Source organism: Ruditapes philippinarum, unplaced genomic scaffold, assembly GCF_026571515.1.
Source record: "Ruditapes philippinarum isolate M1 unplaced genomic scaffold, ASM2657151v2 ctg3999_1_1_1_1, whole genome shotgun sequence".
In the NCBI taxonomy this organism is placed as follows: Eukaryota; Metazoa; Mollusca; class Bivalvia; order Venerida; family Veneridae; genus Ruditapes; species Ruditapes philippinarum.
Window position 1 is genome coordinate 96,466 of NW_026854622.1, and position 9,713 is coordinate 106,178.

Sequence of the window (9,713 nt, forward strand, 5' to 3'; positions counted from 1 at the left end):
CTTCCAAAAATACGATGTTCCATTCGAAATATTGATTTGTTGTTCAAAAACGGTTTAAGTGGGAACAATAATGCTATTGTCAACATCTAGTGATGTCATTTAGCTGCAAATTGATATATAACTTAATATGATTTACGTAAAAATGACTTTGGAATTTGGACTTATACTGGACTAGTGGCATTCTGCCAATTTGGCGAGTTCAGCCTCTTGTCTATATATAATATATAAACTATATTTTTTTTTCTTCTAGAATTATTTTTTACACTATCCAAACACTGTGTCGGGTCCCTTTGTTTTTTAACATGTATGTTTGAACTCAGGTTTCTACAAACAAAGCGATACGTCTGCCATATGCTTTACCAATCGCTATTTTCCGGCCCTTTACGTCAGTCTTCGGATAAGAACCTCGAACACAATAGTATGAACACACAGAACGGATGCAGTATTTCGGTCTAACCTACGCTAAGAAACTTAACATGTTAACAAATAGTAATTTAATGCTGGGACTTGTTGCCAAGTTTATTTACAATATATTTAGTAAAAGTCCACACGAAATAAGTGAATTCATAGGTACAAAGCAAACAATACATTATATATATATATTTATTATTATGGTTGTAGAAACCGAAAGTACAAAATACAACCTGTTGACATTTAGCTAGATTTGTTTAAAATTATACTTCAGTGGGCGTATTTAAATTACAAATTGTTGTCAGACATTTTTTCAATCATAAGAGTACCGAAATAGACATTACATTTCTTTTTCATGTCAAATACATTCGTTTTACATTATATCTGTTTCTGTTTACATCTGAGGCCACGTGGTAGAACTACTTTCAATCCGTATTGTTTCCGAAGTTATAATAGATAATACCTAATGATGTTCTGATTGATGCTTTACATATGGATAGCATTAAGGATACGGAGCCGCATCATTAGATAATAATGAATGTGATAGCTAAACATTTACACTTGTCACTATGTCATCTTAAACATTTTTTAAATACATGATCTTATTATGTGAAATCAATAAACGTGTTTTAATAATGGCGATAAGTACTTTCAATAGTCATGAAAATTTGATGAAAAGAATGCATAGAGGAGGCCATCGTGGAGGTCAAGAGGGAGGTCCAGGTGGAAATCAAGATCGTGAACCAAATATATTCCGAAAAGGAAGAATGGCTATCAGAAGACTGGAAGATATTGTGGAAATAATACTAAGATATATATTGACTTTTATAATCGTTAATCCTGGTATGAGGTTTTTAACTAAAAAGCACCAATAGAAAATGACAATATACAACACAAGCTTGTTTCTGTATCAACATGTGTTGTTGACACTCTTTTTAATAACAGCCATTTTAAACAATTCCATTCATAATGAAATAACCATCTTCACTCATGTAGACACTCGTGTTAAAAGCTGATGCTGAGAAAGTATAAACTAATGTCATTAACTCCTAATCTGCGAATACTCCTTGTTACGAGTGTACAGACATGCCGGGCTGCACCGTACAGTCTAAACCGGCTTTAACATGTTTGTAGCTCATCTTTTTTAATTTTGATATTTAACTGACTGTTTCAAATTCAAAGGAGGGCACATCGATTACACAAATTCAGCAGGTAGTTGACTGATATACTTATTGATGTTTTGTTTGTATTGCAGGGGAAGAATTATCTGATGAGGAGCTAGCGTTGTTTGTAACGTCCTTGTCGGAATTCATCGAAGATGCTGAAGACTTTGAAGAACTTCTAGAATTATGTTAAATGAAATAACAATATTCTAAGGAGCATTTTATTGATATTCATTAAAATTTATTATTTGTCTAAATTCGGGGGAGGGTTGATTATAAATGCAGTATACACAATCAAAGACATGACTTTTCTTTGTTAATTGAGTATTGGGTAGGGTGGATGGTTGGTTGATTGGATTGTTGGTCAGTCGGGTTTTTTTAATGGGTTTTCCTAGTTTTGGGGCAGATTTTAAATTTCCCAGAGATTGGTCCACCTGCTCAGTTTTCAAGATAAGTAACCAGTAATTGACAATTTCAATGCAAGTGGCTAATAATCCTACACAATGTTTGAATCTGCAGTGGCCATAAAACTCAATTGTTACCGAGAAATTGTGCATCACTCGCGGAGAGAACCAGCCACGTCTGCATCACAAATCCGATTTTTTTAAACAGGGTAAGATAGATATGAAAAGGTAAGTAAATCAACCTAATTTCAAGTAAAATGGATATTTTTTAGGAACTTTGTATCAACGGAGACAGCAGAAATTTACCTGGCATGAGGTAGCAGCCATAATAAACTGGAACCTTCGGCTATTGCGTTTTATCAGTTCCAATTAAAACACGTTTGAGATCAGCTACCATCCTCCACATTGTCACTTAGGTCCTTAATAAATTAGCAAAAATCTACTTCTTAAGGACAAAGTTCTGACTGGAAAGCAATGTATTAATTTATTTTATACTTCTTGTTTAGCGCTTGAACAATTCGTCGATCAAGCAGGTGAATCAGATGCAACGACCGAAGATACTACAGAAGCTCCTCCAACGACAGAGGCAGACAATACCACTGCAGCAAATCCTACAACAGAAGCAGCAGGGGATACCACGGCAGCGGCAGGGGGTACCAAGGCGGCGGCAGGGGGTAACACGGCAGCAGATGCTGGAACAACCGCTGCTGCACCACCAGAAAGACGTAGATTTATTTTTTAGAAAGACACTGAATATTGAGAACATTGCTGAATAAACTCCGTGAAAAAAGTCACAAGTAGAAGGTATACAACTTATTTTAAATATTAAACAGAAAATGCTGCGTAATACGGATATGTCGAGTAGTCACGAGCTAACAAAGTGTGTTAATGCATCTAGGCAATATTTGTTTATCTTGTATACCCTTGACATTTCTACCTTTCATTTATCTTTTGATTTTACCTGAATATATTTCCATATAGCAATGTATTATATTAGAAATAACATCAAACGCTGATTTTTTTTTATTCAGCATATTGATCAGATGAATTCCAGGAATTGAAAAATAGCTCGAATTATAATTATGTTGATAAATGGTCTAAACATCACATATTTATTACATGAATTTACATATTTTTTTAAAATGATGACAAAAAATTGTACTTGGTTGTTCTTTATATTGACTTATCATTTTGACCTGAAGAAATGTTCCATATGTGGATGATACACATACATTTTCCTTAAATATACATTATTTATGTTAAAAAACAAATAATGCAATGATACAGATGAATCTGCAATGCCTTTTCTGGAAAAAAAGTGTTTACGAAAGTTAAAAGAAGTTTCAAGATGTAATTCTATGGTGTACCTGTAGTAATTATAAATATGTGTATCAACATGTTATGATGAAACAAACAAATAAACTATGTTTGCAAGGTCTGAGTATCCTTTTGAAATTCCTATCCTTTTGAAATTCCTTTTGTTTCTATTATTATTACCATTCTGTTATTATTATCATCATCATTATAACCCTCGTTGTCAAACCTGTTTTCTTTATAGATACGGTATAAGCGGGCATTCTCCGAGCAGAACATCCAAGGAATTATATATGAATAGCAAGACAGGATAAAAGAATTAAAGTCTTTCTTTAAAGAATTAATGATTTTCTATAATTGCTAAATATATACTAGTAGATATTTGATCTTTAAGAAATTATTCAATTATCATTGAAAACTGTCACGAAACCAATTTACTAATAGCATTTAATACCATTGCTGCACATTATGTAAAAGTCAATATTTTAATCTCATTCCTAAATAAAAGAAATATTTCACATTTAATTTCTGCAACTAATTTATATATTTGAAAGAATTTATTCAAATGAATATAAAGTTTGTTTTTTGGGTTTATTTTAATTTTTATATGGAGGTTGAAACGTAGCTTCAACATAATTGCGTGTTATTAATACGTCGTTTAAAAGACATAGATTGGCTTGCTTAATTTTTTTTTCAAAATTGTGTAAGAAACATCGGTAAAATCTTAAATAAGTAAGTTCATATTTCTCTTTTCAAACTAAATTCAATCTTAGATAATAATGCTTTTGATTTAGACACACTTTATTTTATAAAAACTGTAATTCTTTTTCACCGGAATTTTATAAAATTTGTTATTCTCTTTCATTTTCTATGTAGATATTTTTCCTGTTCTATGATATTAATCAGAGTTTAATTTTAAATAAAAACATCTGAAAAGTAACACAAATAATTCATTATTTTGTTTATTATCTTATTTACTAGTTCTTTTTGCATGTTTACGGTTTGGTAAGCGCAATACTAAAACCACTTTGGTTATATTATACAGATAATACAAATCAGAATAAAAAAATAAAACGTATATAATCATTTATCCAATGTCCAGTAAATTAATGTTTTTTTTCCGTAATACGAGCATGTCTCATGCTCTAAAAACCGATACACCGATACATTCTTAATCTGTGATTATGCAGAAAGTACAGTAGAATCCCTTCTTAAGACCACCCCGGAATTAAGACCACCTCGCTATTGAGACCATTTTTGAAAAGTACGGAATTTTCTGTTCTTTATGACAATAATTTCATGATCCAGAATTAAGACCACCTCGCTTATCCACTTTTAAGACCACAAGATTCAGTCCCAATTTTTTGTTTTGTTCTTTATTTGACCCCAGTATTGAGACCACTGATTTAAAGTTAACACCTACCTAGATCTAAAATTTGCTGTTATTATCAGCTTGAGTGCTCTAAGGCAGGACACCTAATTTGACAAGGTGTCAAAAACATCTTATATCATTGGGATATTGTATGAAATAAGGTGAGAAAGTAAATTTTAGATTAGGTTAATCTTACTTTAAGCACATTGATTATTCAAAGAACTTATTTTTTTATTTGAGGGTTGAATTATGTACACTAATAATAATTAATATATTTAAATTGATATTGAAATCAGACAAAATACAATTTGTTATTTCTTTCTTTCCATCAGATGATAATTTATAACATAGTTTTATGTTGCATTTGCTGGTATATATATTGTTTGTTCTTAAAAATGACTAAAATAGACCATGGTCAAAAAGTGTATAAGCATCGATAAGAATATTCAGAATTAAGACCACCCCGCAATTAAGACCACTTTGGCCCAGTCCCAATGGTGGTCTTAATTGAGGGTTTCTACTGTACTTCAATTAGGACTACATATCAGAATTAAGCCTGCCACAATGTTCCGTTAATGCCACTGACATGACAAAAAGCATGATACGTTTTGATATATGAGCCGCGCCATGACAAAATCAACATAATGGGTTTGCGACCAGCATGGATCCAGACCAGCATGCGCAACAGCGCAGTCTGATCAGGATCCATGCTGTTCGCTTACTAACTCTATTACAAGTAGAGAAACTGATAGCGAACAGCATGGATCCTGATCAGACTGCGCGGATGCGCAGGCTGGTCTGGATCCATGCTGGTCGCAAACGCAGTACGTTGGTTTTGTCATGGCGCGGCTCGTATGAATCAAATATATATATGAGCCATGTCACGACAAAACCAACATAATGGGTTTGTGACCAGCATGGATCCAGACCAGCCTGCACATAAGCGCAGTCTGATCAGGCTCCATGCTGTTCGCTTACAAACCCTATTACAAGTAGAGAAACTGAATGCGCACAGCATGGATCCTGATCAGACTGCGCTGATGCGCAGGCTGGTCAGGATCCATGCTGGTCGCAAACCCATTATGTTGGTTTTGTCCTGACACGGCTCATATATTTGGCCCAAATGTGATATCTGGGCGAAAATGAGTTATGACCAGTTTGAGGTAGAGCAACATCTGCTGAATAGCTGGAAATAAGTTTTTTATTTCATATTTGATATTTAAGGAAATATTCTAATTTCACGGTGTCAAGGGTATACGCATCATTTTTCCGCACACCGTCGATAATTTATCATCCTGCGCGCAGCACCGTATCATTTTAGACAAAACAAACACTTAAACACAACATGCATGATGAAAAACGACCTGAAAGTCACACTTTTGAAGTAAGTGTATTCATAAAAGTGTCTCTACGGAATATTATGATCATTGAAGCTTATCCGACTTATAATGACTGACTTATGCTCCGTACAAGCTTAAGGGGAAGCCGACACCGACAACGACGCCGACGACGACTACGACAACGACGCCGACACCGCCGACAAAAGTAACCCCTATATGTCGCCTTTTTCAAGAAACTAAATCTGGCATTTTTGGGGCCGTCCGGGTTTGGTGGTTGTCCGGTTTTGGTGGTCTCCAACCAGTAATACATGAAAACTCGCGTGACTTTGCAAGCGTTTTTATCACAATGATTACAAGAAAAGCATTGATGCAAATCATCAAAGGGCGTCCAAACAAGAAATGCATGAAGTGAAGATGAACTGGTAGACATCTGATGACAAGATATTCTTATAAACTATTTAAATAAATTCACGGTAAAAATGCCATAAGTTAGATCAGGGCCGTAAAAAAGAAAACCCGAGAGACCTACGGAAAATTTCAAAATGATAATACTATGATATATTAATTCGTAAAAATGGCCTTCTTTATTTTTTTCTATAGATTTATAAAGTGTACAATTAATTGTTTGAATATGTTTCTGCAAAATTCACCAGTTCGTTATCTATTGGCATAGCACGACACGAATGAACGTTTTGTTAAACTAAAACTACTTCTATAAATAGATTTTCGGACTTTCACAATGTTAAGGTATAGCAGTAACATACAAAATAACAAAAACCGAAGAGCGCGATTGATTGACGGATAAGATAATTTATTTGAATATATTTGCAATGCGAAATTCTCCAGTTTGCTATTCATTGTACATATTGCGACATTTTATTTTTCCTCATACCAATTGGAATGATGGGCTATTATGACAGACGAAAAGGCCCGAGAAGTTGCAATTGCCCTTTCACAAAATCTGATTTCATTCCATATTGGATGAATTTCAAAAAGACCAAATTCAGGAATTTTTGTGTTATAAACGGTATATGGTGAAACATTATTTATCAATAAAATAGAAGACTATTACCTGAATTTATGATAGGGATGAAGACATTCACTAACATCATGTTCGTGGGAGTCAAAGTTATAAAAAATATTTGACATTAGTGATATATAAAGAGCTATTGTTAATTGATTAATTTGGAGATTAATCTACTATTTTGTTGAATTGCTTCAAAACCTCTGTGTTAACATTCCTAAAAACTCACAACACCTCATGTTCAAACTGCAGACGAATGTTTCTGTTGTTAAAATGTGACAGTATTCGGAAAACCGGAACGAACCTACGGAAAAGACAATTTCAAAATGATAATACTATGATATAACAATTCGTAAAAATGGCCAACTTAAATTTTTTCTATAGATTTATAAAAGTGCAATTAATTGTTTGAATATGTTTTCATTTCATTTCCTGCAAAACACTTGTTCGTTATTCGTTACCATAGTGCAACACGAATAACCGTTTCGTTAAACTAAAACTATTTCTATAAATAGATTTTCGGACTTTCACAATGTTAAGGTCATCATTCTATTTATAGGTTCCGCAATATCATACATAATAACCCACATGATTGATAAAAAAGAGCGCGATAAATTGACGGATAAGCATTGCGAAAATCTCCAGTCCGCTATTCATTGTACATATTGCGACATTTTATTTTTGATAACCAAGCACCCTCATACCAATCGGAATGATCGGCCATTATGACCGACGAAAAGGCCCGAGAAGTTGCAATTGCTCTTTCACAAAATCTGATTTCATTCAATAATGGGCGTCGCGCTTCGGCGTGGACTCCAATAACTCCCAAGCTGCTAAATTTGAGATATGGATTTGCTCTGTTTTGAATTTGGAATGTATCGTTTCAAGATTTCAATATTTAAAAAAAAAACAGAGTTACAAACAGTATTTAAAGAGCCTGGTCAGACTACGTTCTGTTGGTGGCAAAGGCTATTATAAAAAGCCAACCTCGAGATTTTTCAGGATTTTTCTATCATCTTTTCATGTAAAAGCAAAGTTTGATTTCTCTATGGGAAATATCTGTTGATTATGTTCTTTAGCAATTGCCGAAATACTCTTCATTTACAGATAAACGGGAGAAAGCACTTGTCATGTTTATTAAAGGTACATGAAGTTCTCGGGTCGTTTCATGATTATATTACAACGCTAGATCTACAAGATGTAACAGTTTAGTTGCAATGCATTATGCAAATCTTCAAAAAGGACAATAAGCAATAAGAACATCGAGGAGTCACATGGAGTATCAATGGCACTTACTTTAGAGCGGGATAGAATACCAGTGAATCTCGATTATTAATTGATTGATGGATTTTTTGTCAGTAAATGTGATGTATTGCATTGTATGTTTTAAATATCCTATGGCTCTGTAGTGTATTGATTTGTGTTTTTTTTATATGTTTTGTTTTTCTACGTTATTAAAAATGTGACCTAAAATGATAATTTAAACATGTTTATTATAACGATGTACATATGTGTGTACAAGTAATGAAATAAACTGTTCTGTTCTTATATTGGACGAGGCATTACGCGTCAACAGGTGATGCAAATGCAGAAAGTGCATTGGTTATACTTTATAAGGTTTGAAATAAAATTCTTTCTTAAAATAATTCATTATACTTGATGTTTGCATGATTTTATGTTTAGCATATTAGCCTCTCTTTGCAATGTACATTTATGTTAATATTGCAAAGGTCATGCCAATTGCCAATACATTTTTTGAAAACGAAAAAAAAAAAATCCTATGTGGAATTTTTAATGAATTTCAAAATGAATCAATGCATAGAAACATGTTACAAATTTAAACATGAATAAATGAATTTCTGTAAAACAGTAGTTATTTTACGAACACAAAGTAGAAGTCAAAGCAAGATATGTTGTTTATAACATAACATAATGTTTATTGAAAAATAATAAAACTCATTTTTATGTTTAAATTAAACATAGTGTTTCCAATAATTTCGCTCGTCAAATAATCACTTAGACGATCCAGCCGTGAACTTTCGAATGAGGTTACATTATAATGGTAATTAATTTGTAACTCTTAGTAATTTTCATGATAACATTGTTGTTATTATTACATTAATAGCGTATTAATTAAATAATAAAGTAACTAATTAAGCAGGTAGTGGGCGAAAGCTTAAAATGCAAATATTTTGATAATAAAAAGAAAATAATGCACTTTGGTCTAGCCAGTTTAATGACTCCAATATCTCAGAAAATTATAAAAGAACATTCGTTATACTCTGAATTCAATGAGTACATTACCACCAATAAAACACAAATATATACTATTAATGTGTATTCTCTGTTAAAAGAAGATCATGCTAACATCAGACTATGTCTTTTGCATATTTTATTCGCTAACATGTTCCCTTCTATGTCGGTTACCTATAATCAATGCAGTATATACCGTGGGTAACCGATATAATTATACTTCTCGTAAACTTATCATGCCTTAATAACTAAACGAACAGGCACCCTGGTTTGTTTTTGTCCGACCTTTATCAGTTGAAAAGCAGCCAAAAGACGTCAGATATATTTAACTGCGTATTTTCAGCTTAATTTGAATGAGAAACAACAACAACAACAAAACTTAACTAGTTATTCCATATAAGAAAGCAACATAGTTTTTAATCTGAAAACTGT